Source organism: Astatotilapia calliptera, chromosome 23 (assembly GCF_964374335.1).
Source record: "Astatotilapia calliptera chromosome 23, fAstCal68.1, whole genome shotgun sequence".
NCBI classification, from domain to species: domain Eukaryota; kingdom Metazoa; phylum Chordata; class Actinopteri; order Cichliformes; family Cichlidae; genus Astatotilapia; species Astatotilapia calliptera.
The window spans coordinates 42,180,456-42,205,270 of record NC_137443.1 but is presented as its reverse complement, the minus strand read 5'-3'; the positions used below and the strand labels follow the sequence as shown (position 1 = coordinate 42,205,270).

Below are 24,815 nucleotides of genomic sequence, written 5' to 3'. Positions count from 1 at the left end.
TGTAGCGCCATGAAACCACTGTCACACCAGGGCGCATAAAAAATGATGCTTTAAGAGACTGATGGGATCGGGCAGCAGGGAAAACATCCACAAAATGCTACATTCAGTTTTTAAGTAGAGTCATTACATGCTTGTTAAAAGCAAACTCTCATATAGTTTTTAATGTGCTTCTTTCATTACAATGACTAGATAAAGAATGTGGCACTGTCTCTATTTAACACTGGCTACCCCAAAATGTTTCCAAACCTTCAACCGTAACTTTCACTGAGAGATTTTTAGATACGGTTATTGAAGCTGTGGGGTTAATTTTTTAAGTAACACGAGACAAGAGGCAGCAGCATACACACAGAGCATCAGTGATAGAAAGCTAGGCTAACATAGGGTAGCTACCTGTTCAAGGAGAAACATGTATAGGCCCATCTCAAGTGCCAGTGAACATCTAAATGATTCAGGGAAGACTTTGGAGAAAGTGCTGTGGGGAGATGAAACGAAATTATGTGGCTTTAACTGACCTTTTGAAATAGGAGTGTGATGCAAAAAATAGCATCCCTGCAGTCAAGCAGAGAGATGGAAACATTATGATGTGGGCTACAGGACGACTTAGTCGGGGTTCCAAACAGTCAGGAAATGTGACATCGTCAGACTGCAGGCCACGGATTGGCTTGTCAGTCGCGGCACTCAATGAGTCATGAGACGGTGTCTTTCACTAAAATCAAAACTGCAGTTTTTTTAAAACCCTGCAACAAGGCAAATAGCTGCACAACACCGTGGTTTCCAAGTGTGACAAAAAGCCACAGATACATCATCGCTGCGACGTCTTCCTTTGTTGTGGCATTCAGTTTGAGCTGAGCTATAAAACAGGGAACATGACATGTACAGCACTGTGCAAAAGTCTTGAGCCATCCCTCATTTGCTTCCAGGGATCCGGACTTCCCTGTAATCTTTAACGTGGTATTAAGGAATAGCTCTCCAGGCTTTTTAAAGTGTTTCTGATTTTTAATCCAGGGCTTGTATTTGACCACTTTTTGTCTGTTAAGACCCTTCACACTAATCTCTGAAACATTCAAACATAAACAGACACCTAAGTCACGGAAAGGACCAGAAAACTTAACAAAGAACCAATTTTAAATTGTATCTGTACACATTTACTTGCAGCCTACTGCAAAAAAACAAAAGCCCACATCATTTGTTCTCACTTCTTTAGTTGAAGAATGCAGTTAATAACACCGTTAACACAGACTGACCTGGCAAAACACGAAAAAATAAGGGGGTGGTTCAAGACTTTTGCTCGGTACTGTATGAGAAATGCAAATGTTCACTTCACAATGTATCGCTGCACTTCGGCAGTACTGTGAAGATTAAATGTTTTTTCCTTCCCGATGCATGTGAAAGGTTAAGACTTACATCTCCAAATGTACTGGAACTGATTTGAACCAGAGGACTCAGCCACACTGTTACTATGTACTGCATAAACACGTTTACCAATGAAGGTAAAGCAGACGCTGTCCTGACTGTGTGGCTAAATTTTGTGCTGAAAGCATCAAATCAATTGAATATGATTAACTTGCTATGAGAGGTTTTTACTCCAAGTGTGACTTTTTCTGGCTTCATACACCTTTCAGGGTCAAATTCAAGCACTTTGTAAGCACGTTTAATGTCCATTTTCAACATTTTCCAGCACATTACCATAAAAAGGATGCATATTTCACTTCGCATCACCTGAGTAAGACCACGTGAAAGGCCAAATTAATAAGTCTTCTCATCAGATATTGATGCTTCTTTCTTATGTGACACAAAAAACAGGAGGAGACAGATCTTTGCTTGTGTTGTTTTTTAAGTTCATTCATTCAAAACTAACTGTAAGACGCTTAACTACATTGCAGTCTGTGTTATTGTTGTAGACCTAATTATCACCTTTAAAGTGTTTGTGCTAATAACATCATGTAGAGTAAGACAGGCATAGAGAACAGCACTGACTGGGAGAGGCTTTGAACACATGACATACTCAGATCAATTCAACACTTTAGACTTTAAAAATGCACAAGCGTCTTTCAAAAACCCATTTATTTAATCTATCATCATTGATATTATTATGTACAGTTAGAATGTACTGTTCATCTCCCTTAAATAAACAGGCAGCCTTAAAGTGTGAAATAGTCACTTGTCTACTGTCTCAGTGGCTGATAGTGCCCCACAGGCCTCAATGTCAGCTCGAAGCCATTATGTTTCAATTGTTTAATGATAAACAGATTTTGAATGAAAGCCAGGAAACTTCGCTAGCACAAAAAGTGCCTATTCTTTCTTCCCATATGGTTCAGTCATATTACCGTCATTTCCCCCTAAGCTGTTCCCAAAGACACCAGGTTAATACTTGAAAAGGCTGCAGCGATACACAAAAATATCATCAATATTCTGTTTACTTGGTGACAACGTCGCTTTTAGCCTTCAATCAGAAAGCCTGACGTTGGCTAGTTAAGCATCGGGCTAACGTTTAACGCTTTCACTTGAGGGAAGTAACTCGTATTACTGCTACTGCTGTGTAATCTTGGTTCAATTCACAGCATATTCTACAAGTTACCCTGCAATAACTAACTGTTAGAATAGCGCCACCGTATTGTATCGCACTGAGTGCACTTCAATCCTTTATCCCGCGAGTTTGCTAGCTAGCAAAATAATAACACCAATTTTAAACAAATAACATGTGTAACGTACACACTCGAGAAAATTATTTACTAGTACTTACGCAAACTCCCCCGTTGTGAAAACGTACAAATCCTTCTTGTATTTTTCGTTTTCCAGCAAACACTCATTAAAACGGCCTCCAGGCACATTAGCGCACTCACCCCCGACTGATCAGGGAGGGGGTGGGGGGTCACACACTGAAACAGACTAACGTGCAGAGGTACAGCCCAGGCAGACAAATGTTGCTTTTAGACTTTGCGACTCCTTTTATTTCTCTATCTGATAAGAAAACTATTCAATCAGATAGTTCTTTGTGGTGAATGAAATACGGTTACAGTTTCAAGAAGTTTTAAGCACCAAATCCGAAATCCAAGCACTGCAATATTAAAATCCAATTCAATTTCTTGTTTGCTCCGAAATCTACGACATGACTATATACAGAAAAGCTTGACATGGTATGCAAAAAAAACCCCGAAGACAATACAAATACAAATACATGAACAAAAAATGTTTTAACTGTCAGTTATGTCATTTTAAAATTTTCCAAAACTAACATTTTCTTTGATTGACTGATATTAAATTGATTAGGGTCAAGTTTAGTGTGAACAATATTACACAAACAAGCACGTGTGTGCGCATGCGCACATATTAGAATCCCTTCGATCGCTTCTCATATGTGCGCATGCGCACATATTAGAATCGCTTCGATCGCTTGTGACGTGATAACTTTGCTTTGATCCTTTCTGACGTCATAACTTTGCTTTGATCCAAAACCTATAAATAGAAGCGCTCACCTGTTACTTTATGCTTAACGGACGTTGACCTGCAGCAACTAAAACCCTTTTGAGAAGATTTGAGAGCAATTTACGAGAGAAACCAAAACAAGTTCAGTTTTGTTTCTCACCAATTCACAGCGCAAACTTTACACCATGTCAGCCAACCCAGCCTTCGGCTCAGATGAGCTTGGAATATCTAAAGGGACCATTTTGGGAGATCACCACATGGTGGAGGCTTTCCTTGGAGAAGGAAGCTTTGGTGTTGTAACCAGATGTCGCGATACAAAAAACAACAAAACTGTTGCTGTTAAAGTCAACAAGAGCGACCCTGAAATTCTGCTCCAGGCAAAACTGGAAATTTTCATCCTGGAGCAGCTACGACGCTTGGATCCAGACAGGTGCAACATTGTGGAATGGAACGGCTATTTCCTCGATGGAGAGCGCATTTGCCTGAATTTCGAACTCCTCGACCAAAGCCTGTCAGACTACATAGGGGACCGGAATAACCGAGGTCTCCCAATGAGAGAAATCAGGCCAATTTTGCATCAGCTTGCAAATGCTCTATTCCACCTGGGTTCTGTGGGAATAGTGCATGCTGACCTCAAACCTGTCAACATCATGGTTGTGAACCGCAGTGAGTCTCAAGTCAGAGTCAAACTTATAGACTTTGGCATCGCATGTAACACCTCTGCAGTGATTCCTGGTGACTGTGTGGGGACAATTGGTTATTGTGCACCTGAGATTATGCTTGGCACTCCATATGATGAAGCAATTGACATGTGGTCTCTAGGGCTGGTAGCTGTGGAGCTTGCTACAGGGGTGCCTCTCTATCCTGGGGAAGACGATTATGACGTTTTGAAATTCATAATTGAAACCCAGGGTCAGCTACCAGATCATCTCCTAGAGTCTGGCTTGTACACTGACAGCTATTTCATCGAGGATAACTACAACAAACAGCGCTGGACATTTAAGACCCAAGAACAATTTCAATACGAGACACATTATCGATCTAAAGAAACTCGATATATAAAACTTAAGCGTCTCGATGACCTCGAACAACTGCTAAAGGTTAGGCGAGGACCGGAAAATGGCCAAACATTATTTGTAAGGCTAATCAAAGAAATGTTGGCCTTGGATGCAAATCAGCGCATAACACCCTCGGAGGTTCTGAAGCATCCCTTTTTCCACCCTGGCCTCTCAAGGAGAACCCCCTGCACTGACATGAATAGTACAGGGGGACAAAACCTTGTGTTCTCTCAGCAGCAATCATCGTTTGGGTGGCCAGAATTCTAGGGGAGCTAGAAATTCTTGTGGAAAAAAAGCCCAAAACAATAACATCAACAAAAACAACCAATGAATGTGGTCTTAAACTTGGGCACAATTTGGCTTGAAATCCATCAACTAATCTCTCAATATTCAAAGCGGAGCAGCAGACAACTTACCATCACATCAGTCCTTCAATCAGACCTACAACAAACGTCTTCAGTCTCTCACCCCAACCGGTCTCAGCAGATGGCCGCCCCGACCTGAGCCTGGTTCTGCCGGAGGTTTCTTCCTGTAAAAAGGGAGTTTTTCCTTCCCACTGTCGCCAAAGTGCTTGCTCATCAGGGGGTCATATGATTGTTGGGTTCTCTGTATGTCTTATTGTAGGGTCTACCTTACAATAATACATACAGCCTTGAAGTGACTGGTGATGTGATTTGCTGCTGAATCAATTCGGAACTAATTGGAAATCTGGATATTAATTAAATAAACCTGCTTTGACCATCAATTAATTGTTGTTTGAAATTCTTTATAAATATATAAATATAGTGCCACTCTTCTACTGTTTAAATTGCAACTGTTTCAAACTGACTAATTTATTCATACACTTGAGCATAAACACACGCACAGTAAATGGCCTGTATTTGTACAGCGCTTTACTTAGTCCCCAAGGACCCCAAAGAGCTTTACACTACATTCAGTCATTCACACATTCACACACACATTCACACACTGGTAATGGCAGCTACATTGTAGCCACAGCTGCCCTGGGGCGCACTGACAGAACATTGCAGAACCTTCAGCACCTCGTATGAAAAATATTTGACTGTGTGTATGCTTTTAGCGCTGTTTGGATTTGAGAAAATCTAAAATAAATTGAAATTTGTCTTTAGAAGTTGTTTTATACATTTCAGTGGTATATTATGCATACAATAGGACATCTATTTAGATTTACATCTTCCACAGAAAAAACTCCACATTACTGAAACTTAGTATACTGGACTTTGTTGTTGTCCCACACAGGTTCAATTTCGAGTGGTAGATGGCTCAGTGCTCAGTCAACCAAGATTTTATGATAGTGGGCACAATGAGATAGATAAGCTGCTTGTAAACAGTACTTTTATGCTCTCTTTTTCCATTTGGATAAGAAAGAAAGAACCAGGAAACAAAGGCAAAAAAATAATCTCTGCCTTTATCCCAGATTCACATTATAGGAACAGCTGCTCAATGACCACTGTAGTCTTTGCTTACTGCACTTTTATCTACATCTATGCAAAGTGATCCACTACACCTACTTTTACAGTTAAATCCTTTTATGAGCACTCATGCCATTTTAATCTGAGTTTCTACTCAAATACAATCAGTAAAGAAAAACACAGTCTGTGACGTTTGTTTTGAAGGAAAAGGTATTCCCTGCAAATGTTTATCTGTGTGAGACTATTCAGAAAACAGTAATTTTCAGCTACTGTATAGCTCTGTGTAAATAATCATTCTGTACATTCGATAATCTTTAATCCTACAACTGTTTACAACTTGCATAGTTCACATTTCTGTATAGCTGTATATCCCAGATTCTGTAAAGTTATTTATTTCATATTCTGTATAGTTTTTCATATTTATATCCTGTTCATATCCTGTACATAGCTTGTACTCACTACAGCCTGTACATACTTATAGTTATAGAATATTCACAACATACTTCATACCGTGTACATTATAACATACCATAATAGACCCATTTCTGTAATATACTCACATATCTATATTATTGCTAATATATATTGTAATATATCTATATCACTAAAGAACTTCTGGATGGATGCAAACTGCATTTCGTTGCCCTGTACCTGTGCATGTGCAATGACAATAAAGTTGAATTCTATTCTATTCTATTCTATTTTGTTTTATAGGTGAGACACTTGGCCTCTTTTTTCCTTGTTCTACGTTTGTCTTTTGTCCGATTACTCTGGAACACAAGATGGAAAACTGATATTCTCATGTTAAAAATATAGAAAAAGGATTTTATCACCCATAAATGTTAACTTCTCATGCCTCTTAGCACAAGCAGGAGCAGAAGCGCCCTCTGCAGTTTGTGTGTGGAAGTGCAAAAGCTTACAGCACCTGGTATTCCCAGGCGGTCTCCCATCCAAGTACTGACCAGGCCCGACCCTGCTTAGCTTCCGAGATCAGACGAGATCGGGCGTGTTCAGGGTGGTATGGCCGTAAGCGAAAGCAAAGCTGTGAAAAAGACCTTTTATACTTGGCAAATGTCTCACAGTTTGATCTATATTATTGTGCTAAACTTCATATGTTACAGCGACAACATGCAAACCTTCGTTATTAACTGCAGCTTCAAATTGAGCTGCAAAAATGCTTTTCCCGCAGTAACATCACGATAAGAAGACATGTTCGTTGATTACAGCACAGTGTTAAAGTGACAGAGAGCACACGGTGTGTTGGGTCGATTTGGAAGTCCAACATTTTTGTCGTTTGGACATTTTAACTTAAATATAGAAAACAAAAACGTAAGCGTGTATGTGTCATTACAGCATGTATAAAAACGCCGTTTCTGAGCTGACCTTTCGCTTACGGCCATACCACCCTGAACGCGCCCGATCTCGTCTGATCTCGGAAGCTAAGCAGGGTCGGGCCTGGTCAGTACTTGGATGGGAGACCGCCTGGGAATACCAGGTGCTGTAAGCTTTTGCACTTACACACACAAACTGCAGAGGGCGCTACTGTTTAGTAAGAAACTTCATGACCTCTCTTCTAATTTTTTGCTTGTGTACCGTTAAAAAATTAAAACAACAATCATCTCTGCAGCTTATTGGAGACACCTTTGTGATTCTGTTGTAGAGCAGAGCAGAGGCAGACATTTGATACACCCGGGGCTTAGCCCTAAAGGGTAGTATGCATCTGGGACTTGGGGGGTGGGGGGGAAGAAATGACTGAAAGATTAATTGGCTCTGTTTTGAGTTCATATTCATATAGGGAAAAATATATCACATGTGCAGGACACCTTAAAGTAGTTTTTTAATTAAGCAGCAAGGCAGAACGAAGTCGGGGCTGTATCAAGACACAGGGCCTAAACCCCAATTCAACCAGACCCAGAACTGATCCGGAATTAAAACAGGACTACAACAGTTCAGAAGCAGGACTACTTAGGATTTAACCAAGACAGAACCAGAATCAGAGCTAGATGATAGTAGCACTAAAAATCATCATAGACCTGCACTACACTTATTTTTTAATTCTACCAAAGTCCACTATTTAGATTCAGAAAAGTTTAGATAATTATTTAACCTTGTTGTGCAAACAAGCCTGCAAAACTTAATAAATATAGAATTTGAAAAATAACAAACCTAAAAAGAAACACTAGGTACGAGATACATGAGGACCTATGATACGCTGATACTTTTGGTAAACAACCATTTGACTAACATGTGTGTCTCACCTGCTCTTGTTCATCTCTGTTCTGTCCTCTCTCTCTCCCTCTTTGTGCTGACAATCAAACCAAACACCAACATCATCAAATATACAGTTGAAACCAGATATTTACAAACTCTTCAGATAAAAACAAAAACACTTTTTTAATTGTAACATCAAATCAGACTAAATGTTTATTTTTTATGTTGATAAATATAAAAAACATATTTGTTAACTTTAAGAGTAAAGAGAGAAACTGTCTGTATTTCTTAATTGTAAATGGCACCAAATTGTATTCAAACTGAGCCACACTTATGGAGCTCCACAATTCTTTTCCAGGTGTTTTGGTTGACATCTCTTGATTTTCCCATGTCAAAGAAACAGGCTCTGTGTTTTGCCTTATATGCATCCACAGGTGTGCCACCAACCTATCAGAAGCTTCTTCAGCTCAGAATGGAATCGTCTGGAGTTTTCTTATTAATTAACAATAAACTTAGTGTATATGTGCTCCTACATTTGGTGAAAGTGATAAAAAAGAGACAGCTCTCTCTCTTTAACTAATTCAAAATATATTTCAATATTTATTTATGCAAAACAAAACAAGTTTACTCTAAATTGATGTTGTACAGTAAAAAAATGTTCTTGTGTTTTCCATAAAGTGTATGTAAATATCTGGTTTCAACTGTGAATGTACTGCTGTGTATTGAAATCCCTCTTGTTTTGCATAGAAATATACTGAACAACATACAAAGCATAATATATAAAATAACATCTACCAGAGTTTTTCTTTGAAAGAAGCTCCTTATGTCCAGTCTTGTATATCAGTGCATAACTGAAACCGATTTATTTAGCCGTGGAGGGAAACAACTGAAAATATGAAATAAACACACATGTAAGCTGAGACTCTCTAAAGAAACAGCATTGTTGTTGTTCGGCTTTTCATTTCACCTTTTGTTGATTCACTTGAAGAGCAAGTAACATAATATGGGTCAAGTGATCAGTTTGATATCAATCTTTTGTGATGCACCGTCATATTTACATTATTTGTACAGTACGAATGATTTCCTTTGGAACCTGGTCAAACCTCAGTTCTCTGTCTGCCTCGCTGCGCTTCTCCAACAGCGCACTCGCAGGCAGCAGCTGCCCCGCCCCCTCGCTCAGTGCCTGAGCTGGGATCATACCAATATTAAGGGGAAAAGTTCACAGCAAATGTCTTTAGTGGCAGGAAGGATCGATTCTTCACCAATAGTGAATGACTTTTTAGCCTTAGCAATACGGTTAGCCACCAAGTATGATGCTCTCAGTGCACTTGTATTTGTTGTTGTGGAGGCCCTCAGTAATGGCTTCTGTCCCTGTTGTTCCTGCTTTTTTCTTTTAAACTAGTCCAAAGGCTTGTTTTTTAATGTCTCCAAGTGACGAAGCAGTTTTGAAGGCTTCATTGCCTCATTGGAGAGCTGGTCTCCGCATATATTATGCAGAGCGGGCTTGGTGCATGGGAATCACTTGTTGCAATATATCCACTTGTTGTCTGTTAAATGCAGCTTTCTTTTTCTTAGTAGTTGTCATAGACTCTTCTTCTGTCTCCTCACTGGGCCTTTTTTCCTTTGCAAAGAAACCCTCCAAAGACATCTGTTTTTTACTAATTTTGCTAGTTTGTGGGTTTAATATTAACTAATGTATCTTGACATGCGTCAAGAGTCAGTCATAGACTGAAGTAACTGAGAGAATTCAGTCTTTTTCCAAATAAAACACTGTTCAGAGTCGGATAATAAATAAAACGGAAATAATGTAAGTTATTTATTTTTTCTGTGCGGTACGAGCTTCAACTCTCTTGACCCGGTACCAAACGACTCAAGGCCTGGTACCGGTCCGTGGCCCGGGGGTTGGGGACCGCTGCTATAGACTACAGTGTACGCTCTACACCTACTTACTGGTTTTTGTTGCACCAGTCTGCATCTCCCAATTACTTTGTGTGTTTCGCTTACAGCTCCGCACCACCCAGGCGGCAAAAAATGTGCATGTTCTTTGTGATCTCGTAACCAATGCCCTCTGCCGTCAAAGTCGAGAATTAGTTAATGGGCATCATGTGACTAGTGGAAGCCAGATCCTTTTATTTAGCAAAATTGGGGTTATTAGTTAAATGTTATTGTTGAGGGGCACAGACAGCACATGTACACAGATTAAAAAATAGTAATGCCTCAAGAACAGGGCTCTTGGGACGTCCAAGAGGAAAGGGGCAAATGCTCAAGCCCCCTCCGTTATGGCAACGACGTTTACACTTTTGTCTTTTAGACATTTAGAAAAGTCTTAGAAATGAATCGCATGCCAAAATGAAAACACAAAAATTGGATGACATTAAAAACAAAAGAAACAAGAGACAGGGCGCTGAATAAGAACTTGTCAGCTTGTGAGTCTTGTAACTGGTGATGCTCCAAATGTTAAAAAATAAATATATAAAAACCAACAAACACCAAAAAGTGACATTTATTATATGCTTATTCTGTGATCAGATAAAAAATTTTTTATTAGAAGCAAGCTGGATCTAAGAGATTATTTCTACACAGCATCCTACAGTCAGTACAATTAATATGTCGGTATTGGTGGGATGAATATAAAATTCCCTCATCAGAAGGAAATAATAGTTTTATGTTATTTCATGTAACATGTGAAGAAATAGAGGTTGATCACATGTTAAAAAATGTATATACTTATTGCTAAGACAGACTCAAATAAAAACGTATAATGAAGAAGACGTTTCCAGCGACGTTTAGTTAGAGCTGATGATAAATGTTGCTCTTTTGTTATCTCAGAAATGTAAATTTGTGGGTACAGAAGTAGAGCGCATGGGGATTTTTCCTATAGTTGCATTATTGGATTCAAAGGTCATTTCATCACCATAATAGTGCACAGGTAACTTTCCTTCACATTTGACCACAACTATTCTGTTAGTGAGAAGTGTGCCTTTATACTGACATTTGGGTTTCCTGGCTCCATTGTTCTTTAGGTCACATCTAACAATGCGAAACTTTGCTACACTCTTTGTCGTGCCATTCGTCTGATCATATCTTCCTTGACCGTTACAAATGGCTTTGACCTGTTTGTAATCACTGAGGATGAATGTGTTAACATCCTTACATTTGTTTCGATCAGCATATATTTTCTTTTTTTTCATTTCTGTATCACATTTTTTCACGCTCATCTTGGCATCTACATGCTGTCGTCTAAACTTTTCATAATTTGTTTCATTCAGTCGCTTCTCAATTCGGTTGGGTTGAAGATTGGCTGGTTTTGAGAGTCCAGTAACAAAGGGCAGCACAAGCAGCAAACAGGTAAACATGATCCTCATTGTTTCCTGGAGAGAGAAAAACAGCAACATTTTCCAGATCAAGAATTTAATGCAACAAAAGCGTCATCACTGTAGTGGCAGAAGTAAGTATTTGATCCCCTGCTGAATTTGTAAATTTGTTCCCTTATAAAGAAATAAACAGTCTCTAACTTTTGTGGATGTTTTATTTTACTGGAGAGAGACATGAACACCAACAGAAAAAAAACACAGTACATGATTTCTTTTCACTGATTTGCATATAATTGAGTGAAGTAAGTTTTTGATCCTCGACAACCCAACAAGAGTTCTGGTTCCCACAGACTGGATTACAGTCAATCAATCAGTCCATTACAGATACTCCCAATCTCAGTTTATTATGTGTATAAAGCACACCTGTCCACAGTACCAAGTTCTTCCATTCCAACTCCATCTCCACCACCATGGGCAAGATTGAAGAAGTGTAAAAGGATTAGTTACTGAGGTCTACTCGGGCAAGGGACCTCAGGGACAAGAAAAGTCATGGTCAAGACCAAAGACCTCTTATCTTGCTCCATGTAATATCTTGGCTCATGGGGTGAGGATAATCATGAGAAAGGTGTTGGATCAGCCCAAAACTACAGGCCAGTCTTAAGTTTGCCAGTAAACATCTAAATGATTGAGAGAAGGTTTGGGGGGAAATGCTGTGGTCATTTGAAATCAAAAACTCTGTGGCATGAACTGAGCCCACTGTGTTTGGAGGAAGAGAAATGCTGAGTGTAACCCACAGAACACCATCCCCACTGTCAAGCACAGAAGTGGAAACATTATACTGTGGGGCGCCTCGCCACATTGAGGCGGCCAGTAGATGGAGCCATGTACTGCAAAATCTTGGACAAGAACCACTTTCTCTCAGGCAGAAGACTGAAGATGTGTCATCGATGGGTCTTCCAGCATGACAATGGCCTAAAACATACCACTGATGCATACTTTAGGTGTGGCTAAAGAAGAAGCACAAGGACATGGAGTGGAGCTAAGGCAGTCTCCAAACCTCAGTCCTGAAGAAAATCTGTGGAGGGAGCTGAAGCTTAAAGTTACCAAACAGCAGCAAAGAAATCTAAAGAATTTAGAGAGTTTGTGGAAGGAGGAGTGGAAAAAAAATCCCTCCTGAGATGTGAGCAAACCCAGTGACCAACTACAAGAAACATATTACCGCAGTGCTGGGCAATAAGGGTTTCTCCACCAAGTACTAAGTTGTGTTTGAGATCAAATACTTACTTCACTCAGTGACATATAAATCAATTCATTTATTTTAGCAAATACATTTTTTATTCAATTTTGGTTGATATTCTGTCTCATTACATCAAAATGAAAATACTTAAAAAAATTAGAGACTGATCATTTAATATAAGTGAACAAACTTACAAACTCAGCAGAGGATCAAATGATTATTTCCCCCCAGATAATAGCTTCTTTTTATGACCATCTTTTTTCTTTTTTGTCTTTTTGAAAAGCTGCTGGCCAACAAAGTTTTATTCATAGATGTTTTTTGCATTAGATAAATTTGCAAACTGAACTCCACGCTTCCAGAACCTCTCAGTTTCTTTGGCAGAGTTTACTTTTCATTTTTAATGGCTTTTTTTTTTTATTGACTTATATAGAAACCCACACAAGTTTAACTTTAAAAACAACTTATGTAACAAAAAAATGAACCAACTTAATGGATCAACATAAATAAAAGGATAATTTCAGTGTTTTTCATCTATTCTTTATGGAGTTTTTCCAAAACATTTTCAAACGTTCAGATCTGTCTTTTATTTTCTTGTTTTAACATTATACATGGTGAACTAAAAACCCTGGAACATGGTTTGAAACATTGAAGGCAGCATGTTTCGCTTTTTGGCAGCTTTTATTTTGAAACTGCAACACTAAGCAGTACTTCTCCACACCTGTGGTGCACGCGCTGCGCAGACCCCGTCGGGCATGCGCGGCAGAGGAGGGGGCTGACTTGAGCAGAAAGCGCGGAGAGACAAGTCGAAAGGAAAAGACAGACGATCTCTGATAAAGCAAAGCAGACAGAAAGAATTTACCTGAGCTCTCTGCTGGACAGGTAATTACCGCAGTTTGGTTTAATATTTTGTTTTAAACAGTGTAACTACGAAGCGAACATAAATACAGGTGATATATTTTCATACAGTTATGTTCCAGTCGGGTTAATGTTTGTGTGTCCTCACCGTAAAGACTGCAGGTTATTGGAAAGTGCCTGAAAATATGTCTGCAAAGCACCCCTCAGTTGAAATATTAATTTTGGCTCGCTATCTACTCTAGAAAATAATTTGCGCGTCTACGTCGCCATTTACGGTTCAATGTGTGGCCGTAAGCAAGGAATTCCTGGTGCTCTGAGGGTCATCTAGTAAACGCCAACCATCATTTAAAAATAACCAAAAACAGCTGTCGTTACTTTAATGTAGTCTTTTAAATCATTAAATGATAAAATAAAGAAAATCAAAATCAATATAACAGCTTCAAAAAATTCAACATCTAAACCAGTCAATTTTTTCTTCAGTAAATATTTTGAAACTTATCAGAGGCACTGGAGGACATGTTGAACAATAATATTGTGTACGTTTTTTAGAGTATTACTGGATATTTTTAAAACAGGCAATTTTAATCATTTACTTACATATGGTAGATATGGTAAACAAGTGAAAATGAACAACAAATTAAGTAATTTAAATAAATTTGATGATTTGTTAACTCTCAGTTGATGAGTTCATGAGGTGTATCTAAAGGCAACTTCTCTACTTGCATCCACACATTGAACCTTACAGAGGGAAACGGTCATTGCACTCAGTCATGACAACATTCTTGTTAAATGTAATTATTATATTAGAAAGTTATGAAACTTTTAAGCAAACTTTTCCAAATGAGGACACTTACCGTATTTTTTGCTTTACTGATCAGTGGTTGGTTGATTAACCTGCAGGAGTTCAGGCACGAGTCAGTCGTCTGGAACAGCAGGTGGTGAAGATGTCTTCAGTAAATGAAATGCTCTAAAGGGGGAATTAAAATTGAACATTATTTGAACATAAATAAAAAAAGATAGGCCTCTGCCTGTGCATGCACATTTCTTATGCACGATATTCATGGTCACAGAACCCAGATGATGCATGTTTTAAAGCCCATATCTGGTTAGTGAATGTGAGTATAAGTGTGGCAGGAGATCGAGTTATTCAAAATAAGCCTGTTGTCTATAAAAGATTTTAAATATACAAATAAAAAGTTCTTACCAAACGAGGAGTCAAGATGAGCAGAGACCAGGTCTAGTGCAGCTCAGCTGTTGTTAAATTCTACCCGAGCAGGTTGGAGCTCATTTGTGTCACAGACAAGTAAAACTTTGGGGGCTTCAGCTTTTAAACATTTCAGCAGCCCCACCTTAAATTAACTAGCATCAGTGTCTACATCACCAGCCCACCAGTTAGCACTGCTCTGTTTGTGGTTCAGAACATGCTGCAAACATGATGTGAGGACCAGTGACCACAGCTGCAGATGCAGGTTGTCTTTCATAGCTCGCGTTACAACAATTGCAGCTATTTTTTTTTCAATTCAATAAACCACATGTTTTAAAAATAAGTAAATTAAAAAAATATTGACATTTGTGAAAAAAGTGCAGAAACGGCCTTTTGGCTTAGTTTTTGTTAAGTAAATAATGGCACGGTGTAATATATCACGTGTTGTTATTCCCCTGATGTTGTATACACCTAATTTTAAAGTGGGCACTAAGACTCTATTGTAGAGTCTGACAGCAGCTGGAAAGATATCATCTGAAATTTCTCCTGGCACACTGTTGTTGCAGCAGCGTGTCACTGTAGGAGCTGCTCAGTGCTGCTAGGATGACCTGCATGTGGTGGGAGGTGGGTTTTTGTTTTATTTTTAATATCCTGTCCTATCTGCCAGCTTTTGCAATCAGAATTGTGACCTGAATGCATTGTGGTGCAGAACACATTTTGCCTTTGCAAGATCAGCTACTTTGAATCTCTATAAGCTCCTCTTGTTCATGTGACTATGTTATCTGTTTATTTATTCATTTCTATTTGTGTTATTTCAGTTATTACACTGGTATAGTATGACTATGTCACCTGCAGCCTCCAGCAGTACCAGTTACCTGAGACCACACATCTCAGCGACGTGTGCGTGCCCATCCCAGCAGGGGAAAGAGGGAAGCCCCAGCTGTCCCAGCAGAACACACCATAAAAGATGATTGATGTCACCCCAGAGTCATAGACGGTCTTCAGAAACTCCAAAACAATTGAATCTAGGCTTCTAGGTGTCCATCAGGTGTGATGTCAGAGCCACCAGCCTGCAGCTGTTGTTCATTTACATCTGCCTAATTTATCATTTATCCTCAGCACACTTTTCAGTTCCCTTGCTGAAACTGGACAATATGTAAAGTCTAAATTCAAACAAAGGTTGGGGAAACCTGCACTGAGCTGAGACAGAAGAAGTCTGAAGTCGAACTCGGATGAGTGACAGAGCGTTCCTGCTACTGAAAACTCTACGTCCAGATGAACAAAATGAACTTTTCGGGGCAGGTCCCCAGATGTTTTCTCTTCTCAGAATCCTCTTCACAGATCGTATCTCTTTTATCTGACACACAGTCATGTGGAAAAGAGTGTTTTCATAGGAATCTATAGAGTACTCTGAAAAACTAAGCACTGTACATGAGTGAGTAGCTTGCAGAGCCACCTTTTAGCAGCAGTAGCGTCACCAAATTATTTCTGTATGACTCTTAGTCTGTCACACGGTTGTTTTGGCTGACGTTTCTTTACATCGTTTCGTCAGTTCATTGAGGTTTGTGGTATTTGTTTATGTACAGCTCTCTTAAGTTCCCAGCACTGTTTTTCAGGTTGAGGTGTGGACTGTGACCTGGTCATTGCAACACCTTGATTCTGTTGTAGCTCTGCTAATTTGCTTGGGATCTTTGTCCTGCTGCATTACCAAAACTCAGTTTTGACTGTAGACTACTTGGTATACAAGGGACTTCATGGAAAACTCAATGACTGCAAGGGCCCAGGTTCTGTAGCTGCAAGACAAGCTCAAATCATCACCCCTTCACCACCATGCTAACAGCTGGTATGCGGTGTTTGTGCTGTTATGCTTTGCAAATTTGCTACTAAACTTGCAGCCATGCTGTCATGCTGTTTTTAGAGAGCAGAGACTGTCTCCTTGCAACCCTTCCAAACAAGCCACACTTATTCAAACTTTTTCTAATTGTCATGGCCTTTAACATTTAACTTGCTAACTGAGGCCTGTAGAGTCTGAGATGTAGCTTCTGGATTTTTGAGCTTTTTCTGAGAACTGCACAGTTTGACCCTGGGGTGAATTTTCTGGGTCATCCGTTCCTGGGAACATTTATGACATTGTGTTAACAAACACCTGAATACTCCAGACCAGCAAACTGACAAAATGTTTGCTTTTATAGAGCTGCTCACATATGCTGATGAGCAATTATTCAAATGCAGTGGATTAGCAGCATCTGGCTGTTAATCACCTTCTAATTTGCATTGAAGCAATAAAGGTGCTTTCTGAATAATATGAGCTGTCTGGTGTGGTATTCATATTTAAAGTGAATAATCAGAATCAGATTACTTTAATAATCCCTAAGGAAATTATGTGGATTACAGTTGCTCCAAGTGTGTGTGTGTGTGTGTGTGTGTGTGTGTCTGTCTGTCTGTCTGTCTGTCTGTCTGTCTATCTATCTATCTATCTATCTATCTATCTATCTATCTATCTATCTATACACACGAATCACACAATCACAAATATCAAGAGGTGAGGGGAAATGTGTGTGACTGACATTTACAGTTATTCTCAGTCGCTTTGGTGCGTTTCTCAGAACACCATTAACATTTGCACAGCAGTTAGTGCATTTCCCAAAACAATTAGTGCAAACTGCAAAACCTAGTGGATAGCCTGCAAAAGCACGTCACATGCACAGAATTGATTATCCATACCTCAAAAGCAAGTATCCATGTCAATGAAACTGTCAGTGCCATCAAAATGAAAAGTCTTGACACCATCTTTATGAACAAGATAGTCAAATGGCATTGTCATGTTTCCACTATGACAGTTTATAATTTCAGTGTTTCCCATTGCAAAAACAATTGGTGACACCTGAAAATGCTGACGACAGCACTATGGCCTACCTGTACAGCCATCTGAAATGTGCAGTAAAGTCACTGTAGATGTTATGGGAGTCTTGGGAGTAACTGAGACACTGAATACGTACGTTTCACATTTCCATTGTGTAGAAGTGTTTGTAATCCTACAGAATTGTGCAAAAGAAAAATATGCTACAGTCACTTGTTCACTGTAGAATACATGTAAACATAAAATCACCCATTTGGTAGAGCTGTGCACTAATGTGAACAATAAACAGCACATGTAACAGTACAGTAAATCATTCTGGCACATCCAGACGTTCCTGTCTGTCTGGCCACATATTTTCATCTACATCACAACAGATGTTATCCCTCGCAATGCAGCGAGGAAAGTATCTCCTGGAGTGGCGAATCCATCCTCTGCAGGACCCTGCTGTGATGTCGTCACATGCTGCATCCATGGCTGCTAGCAGGGCCATTTGCTCATGTGGATTTCATTTTTCTTGAGTACTCTGTCAATTGTTGAAATTGGAACAGATTCAATATTGCCAAATACCGTGTAATTCTCTATGACAGCGCTTTGTATTTCTCTCAGCTTTATTGCATTGTTTGCAATGACCATTGCACAAATGGCTTCTTCTTGCTGTGGGGTAAAAAGGGGCCCTCTTCCGCCTCCGCGAGGTTGTCTTACAATCCTATGTGGTGCAGAGTGAACTTTTTGTGAAATTGCAAATACAGTACAGTAACATGTGATGTGTCTGAGATGGCACAGTACAGTACAGTGTATTACTGTTTGCATACCTGTTTTCCCTACGGAATGTTTGAATGATTGAACTGACAGTAGTTCTTCCAATATTGGGTTGCACCCTTCGACCAGCCTCCTCCATGGTGAGGCCGTGATTGACAACATGGTCCACAATTGTAGCCCTTATTTCATTAGGAATCCGCCTATATCTGCCTCTTCTCCCTCTTCCCCTTCCCCTTCCTGCCCGCATCCTCACCCCTCTTCCACGGTGCTGACCTTCCATTTTGTGTCACAGAAGTGTAGAAATGGTACACACTAGCTCCTGCGCAGTTTATATATGCTTGCCAATTGGGGATTCACAGGATTCATCCATAATTGACAGTGAACAAGTTGTTTGTCATTGGTTACAACTAAACTTTCACACGCCTCCTCATGAGTGACAGCTGTAATTCACCCGAGATCAGTTGTTCAATTTCGGAGACATTTCCAGGAACAATGATACAGGAAGGTATAGGATTTGCTTGACAGATGGCCAATATTTGGCATGTGATAACTAGTTCAACAATTTTGTGTGTGATGACTCAAGCAATGGATGTATGACTATTAGTTTTATTGGGAACGACTATTCAGCATCCATAGGTATGATTACTTTTGACTGACATGACATAAGCAAATGGAAATGTCAGAAAGCAGCAGGGAAATGATAAAGTTACAGATATCAGGGGGAGAAAATAAAACAACAGCTGTGGCTCATCAATAAGGCTCTGCAAAATAGAAAACAGGAGGGAGACTGATATTTACTGTGAGTAAATATCAGTCTCCCTCCTGTTTTGAAACCTAAAGTTAGGAAATAATAATGATGCTCTCTGACATCCACAAAATGTCAGACACATGACACAGAGCTAAACCTCTGCCGGAAAATACACAGCAGAAAATTTAGTTAATTTTTTAACTGTACACAAACACTGGGACTGAAAACAGGTTTTGATCTTTGGTTTCATTCTATAATGGAAACAAGAGAGAAAAGTGTGAAACTGTTCATGCCTGTCTGAGAAAAGTGTATAAAGTGTGTAGTGACGGGTTTTACAGCCTTAAAAAATCTAAAATAATTGTAAAAAATAAAGCTGGCTACTTCGCAGATTTCACCTCTCGCTGGTTGTTTTTAGAACGTAACACCTGCGATAAACGAGGGGACTCTATATAAAAATACTGAGAAATTTCAGTCCTTTCTCTCTTTTGCTCTGAGGCGCGATGGAAAAATATCGATAAGTTGATGAACATCATCTACATATATATTCGGTAAATGCCCAAGACATCTTGAGAATTGTAAATCACCGCTTGATTCGTCCATTTGGTTGACTGTTTTTGGGAAATCCGACCTTAAACAAGACGCGAATATCACACCGGAAACGAAGCGCCCCACAGGAGTTTCCCCACCGGAAGTAGCATATGCTAAGGTGCGCATAGTCTATTGTAACTGACTGTAAAAAGTCAGCACAATGAAAATAAACTCCACCTAAACTTGGTTTATATCTGACCCAGATAGACTGCAGGTCATAAGTTCTTACCTGAAGTTCAGTTCACCTGACACTCGGATCGGCGGCCGCCTCGGGTCTGTCCTTCTGCCTCCCCTTTCCCTTGTTCCCTCATCCACCTGCTGGCCTCCACCACTTGCTAATGTTACTGAATCTGTGGAAGCTCCGCCATAGCCACCACCAAACAATTGAGTTATTTTTACACATCTGCCAGCATCTGTCCAATCCACCACCTTTCATTGTTCAAAAAAACATCGGCCCATAAAAACGAAAAATCACCATCGGCCCACCGAGTGCAGCTATGGCTGCTTAATAGTAATTTATTTTTGTACAGGGCCAGCAAAACAACAGTTTTCGAGGGCATTGCCATATTGGAATGCCGACTTCTCTGACGAGGCTAACCAGATCGCCGTTTACTCCAGCGACACATCGTTGTCAGGTCCGTGTTTTGATTTCCGAGGTAAGTCGAACGCAACACGCAAAGTAACGAATAAAGACCCTATCCAAATCCCAGTAACGATTAAGGCGTTCCTGATTTTGGCATAATAATGAGTTACCGTGCTCGTTACCTCAATAAAGATGGCGCCTGTGTGTTTGGCATGCCGTCTATCGCTCTCTTCTATTTGTTTTATTTTATTGTTTTTAGTCAATTTTGTGCAACATGTCAGCCCTGCATTGTTTTATGATTGCCAGACATTATTGGAAATAGGCTTATCTACCCAAGCTTTAGCTCGGTTTGGAAATGACAACCAAGGCTTTCTGCCTCCCGATTTGGAAGTAACACCACCTCACTGGCGCTCCTTACCATTGCCACTGGATGTGTGGAAGCGACGCAGGAGACGAGGTAACCGTGGAGGTCGCCTTGTCAAACTGAGACTCAAGATCTCTTGTTTTCCTCATGAGCTTCGCTCAATTTGTCGATCCTGCCCGCGACTCTTGGTGCCGTTGCGTGCTTTGGACCCGGTGGACTCCTGCTTGGTTCCTGTTGTGGGATCTCTCGAGAAGGGTTCTGCAAAACCCTCTCCTCTCCGACATCTGCGTTGGCGTGGAGTGGACCAAACAAACCTCCGACCTGTGGATCTGGTTGTTGCTGCCTCGGAAGCTCCCGAGCCAATTCCTCTCAGGTTGGGATTAATTAACGCCAGATCGGTGGCAAATAAGACATTCATTTTGAAGGAATTTTTCACTTCCCATGCACTGGATTTTCTTTGCTTGACTGAAACTTAGATTCCACCCGGTGTGTTAAGTGCCTTTTCTGAATTACTGCCGGCTGGCTGTGCCTTTTTTAGTGTTCCGAGAGTTTCTGGTCGCAGAGGAGGGCTAGCTGTTGTTTTTAAGGCACATCTTGACTTTAAGCAGCTATCCCCATCAACACGCCACACCAGTTTTGAACTCTGTTTGTGTGAACTGGGCCACTCGTCTTCGCTGTTGTGTGCGATTGTTTATCGGCCCCCAAAATATAACAAGGAGTTTTTATCCGAGTTCTCAGAGTTTCTTGCTGACTGTGCATCACGGTATGACCAGATCCTTTACATGGTGATTTTAATATACACGTCTGCTGCCCGGGGAAGCCCCTGGCTAAGGACTTTCTGGACTTAGTGAACTCTTTTAACTTTATTCAGTCTGTTAAAGGTGCCACTCAAGAACGTGGTCACACACTGGACTTGGTTTTATCACATGGTTTATCTGTCCAAAACGTACTTGTCGAGGATGCGGTGTTCTCTGACCATATGCCTATTTTATGTGATATTGTTCTTTTTAATCCTGTTCTTAAGCGTGCTGTACCTGCTCGATGTTATCGTGCTTTTGGCTCAGATACTGCCGAGCGGTTTTCCATATTGTTTGACCAATTTATTTCTTATCCTCCTGAGTTGTCCATCTCAGATGGATTAGTTTCTTGTTTGGATTCTGCTTGTAAATCTGTCCTCGACGCTGTCGCTCCTTTTATATTCAGACAATGCAAGCCAAAGGCTAGTCCTTGGCTAACTGATTTTACCAGAGCCAGAATGTAGAAGATGTGAAAGACAGTGGAAAAAAGATAGGCTGTGCGTCTCTATGGAAGCTCTTAAGACTAGCTGGAAAGTCTATCAGAGAGCAGTAAAGGCTGCCAAGCACTCTTATTTTTCTCAACTTATTGCTGCCAGCTCGCATAACCCTCGTGTTCTATATAACACTATAAATTCTGTACTTAATCCGGAAGGCTATATTCTTTTGCACTCTTCTGCGGTTATGTGCAATAAGTTTCTTAATTATTTTGTAGAAAAGGTTGCTAGTTTGAGACCTCCGACTCTACCTATTGCTGACCCAACCATGCATGGTTCTTGCTCAAGTCTGTTCTCTGCTTTTCTACCAATTGTTTTATCTGATTTAGAGAAACTTGTGTTGAATGCTAAACCGTGTGGCTCTCCAAATGACGTTGTTCCTCCCCGTTTTCTTAAAAAGGTATTTCCTATCATCGGACCACATATTCTGAACATTATTAATACTAGTCTTTTGTCTGGTCAAGTACCTAGGGAATTTAAGCATGCAGTCATACATCCTTTACTTAAGAAACCAGGCTTAGACAGTTCAGTCATATCAAATTTTAGACCCATCTCTAAGCTTCCCTTTCTTAGTAACATTCTGGAAAGGATTGTTTATACTCAGTTGATGGACTACTTGAATGACTCTAAATTGTCAGAAATCTTTCAGTCCGGCTTTAAGCCATTCCACAGTACGGAGACCGCCCTCGTAAAAGTTATGAATGACATCCTGATAGCGACAGACCGTGGTAAATATGCAGTGCTGGTCTTGTTGGACATGACAGCTGCATTTGACACTGTGGATCACGATTTGCTGATCTCCCGCTTACAGCACTGTGTGGGAATTACTGGTTCGGCACTTTTGTGGTTAAAGTCCTATCTTTTAAATGGGACATTTTGTGTTAAGTTGGGGTCGGCTTCATCCTCTGTGGCCCCTCTGCTTTGGGGTGTTCCACAGGGATCTATTCTTGGGCCGTTATTGTTTTCATTGCACCTCTTGCCTCTTGGCGCGATTTTCCGAAAGCATAAAGTGCCATTCCATCTATACGCAGATGACTGCCAGCTCTACTTACCTCTTAGTCATTCTGATAGTCTCCCAACTGGACCTCTGCTTGACTGCCTTACTGATGTCAAAGCATGGATGGCAAAAAACTTTTTAAATTTTAATGATCGGAAGACAGAAGCAATTTTATTTGGCCCAAATCGTTCTTCTCATACTCTGGATGTTGATCTTGCAGCTTTGACTTCCCAACTAAAGAGTTCGATCACAAATCTCGGAGTTAAAATTGATTCTGCACTCACCTTTGATGACCATGTAAACGGGGTGGTAAAATCAGCATTTTATCACCTCAGACGTTTATCAAAGGTTAAGCCCTTTCTTTCCAAGCGTGACTTGGAAAGCGTTATTCATGCCCTTATTACCTCACGTTTAGATTATTGTAATTCTCTTTTAACAGGGGTTGGGCAGGGCACTTTGTCACGCTTGCAATTAGTGCAAAAATGCTGCGGCACGATTTTTAATTGGTAGAAGAAAATTTGATCACATCACTCCGATTTTGGCCTCTTTACACTGGCTTCCAATTGAATTCAGGATCTGTTTTAAAGTCCTTTTATTGGCTTTTAAATCTCTAAATGGTCTGGCACCTGTTTATTTGTCTGATTTGTTGAAGCCCCACGTCCCCACTCGTTCCCTTCGGTCAGCTGAGCAGTTGCTGCTTTCGGTCCCAAAGTCACGGCTGAAACTTAGAGGAGACCGAGCGTTCTCTGTTGCCGCGCCGATGCTTTGGAATAACCTTCCTCTCCATATTAGACAGGCTGCATCAGTGCCAGTTTTTAAGTCTTTATTAAAAACCTATTTTTATTCCTTGGCTTTTAACTCTGTGGGTAACTGACATTTTTATTTTATTTTATTTTATTTATTTATTTTTTATTTTAAATTTTTTATTGTTTTTTAACTTTATTGCTATGTCTGGTTTTATTACTATGTGCATATTAGTATTGTACAACACTTTGGTCTACCAGGTGTGTTTTTAAAGTGCTACGGTATATAAATAAATAAATGATGATGATGATGATAATAACGTAGTTACTGTAACGCGTTACTTAATAACGCGTTAGTCCCTACACTGCTAATAACAAAGAACTGTAATGACAGGCATAATAGAGATGAACAATGGACTTAAACATAGAAATAAACTCAAACTCAAAACGCTGGGTCAAAAGACTCAGGATCGTGACATGAACAGAATCAAAGTTTTCATTACACGGATGATTGAGCAGCATTTGATCAAATGAACAATAACTGCTCTTATTTGAATAAAGGAAAAAATGAGTACAACATAATATCTGAACAGAGAGATGTAACATGCACCAAATTCAAATTCACTGAGCCAGCAGCAAAACAGCTTGTAACATGTTGTTTTGTGTGATTCAGGTGGACTGAAAGAGTCTAATACAGATAAACTATTAATAATATCAGAATATGAAAGACTGCCGTCCACTTTGGCTAACTAAATAAGATCCAGAGGAGGCAGAGCATTAACAAGAACACTGTCAGTGTCTGTGTGTCATAGTTCTGAGTCTTTGTCCCAGTGTTTTGCGTTGGTGGATTTTTCAATGTTGCTAATGCTATTGTTTTATTCTTATAGTAACTGATGTTTCCTAGTTTAGTTTTCTTGCTTGATTGTTTGCCTTGATAGCCAAACTTAACAAAACAAAAAGGTGGGGGGAGGAGGACTGGGTGGTTGAGCCAAACCAAAAAAATAATAAAACAAAAAGAGGTCAATAGCTTCCCTGTGCCTACATAAAATGAAATGTAAAACAAAAAGGCCTATCTAGCTACTCGACCAAAAGGTCAGTAAAAAACATGCAAACGTGGCGTCAACCGCATAACCTAGTGCAGGGG

The 24,815-nt window shown here is 40.0% G+C and overlaps 2 long non-coding RNA genes and 2 other non-coding genes across 4 annotated transcripts; 2 read left to right on the top strand and 2 right to left on the bottom strand.

The window, feature by feature from the left end:
* Window positions 1–6,830: 6,830 nt before the first annotated feature.
* LOC145424600 (5S ribosomal RNA) lies at window positions 6,831–6,949 on the bottom strand. Its single transcript, XR_013905681.1, has one exon. It is a non-coding gene; the product is annotated as a 5S ribosomal RNA (ribosomal RNA).
* A 356-nt stretch (window positions 6,950–7,305) lies between these two features.
* Window positions 7,306–7,424, top strand: LOC145424619 (5S ribosomal RNA). The gene has a single exon (XR_013905701.1). It is a non-coding gene; the product is annotated as a 5S ribosomal RNA (ribosomal RNA).
* A 3,189-nt stretch (window positions 7,425–10,613) lies between these two features.
* On the bottom strand, window positions 10,614–14,960 carry LOC113017559 (uncharacterized). Its single transcript, XR_003271498.2, has 3 exons — window positions 14,739–14,960; window positions 14,389–14,501; window positions 10,614–11,499 (listed from the first exon to the last, which is right to left on the bottom strand). It is a non-coding gene; the product is annotated as an uncharacterized LOC113017559 (long non-coding RNA).
* Window positions 13,302–19,492, top strand: LOC145424294 (uncharacterized). The gene is made up of 3 exons (XR_013905321.1): window positions 13,302–13,558; window positions 15,305–15,362; window positions 15,557–19,492. It is a non-coding gene; the product is annotated as an uncharacterized LOC145424294 (long non-coding RNA).
* Window positions 19,493–24,815: the final 5,323 nt, after the last annotated feature.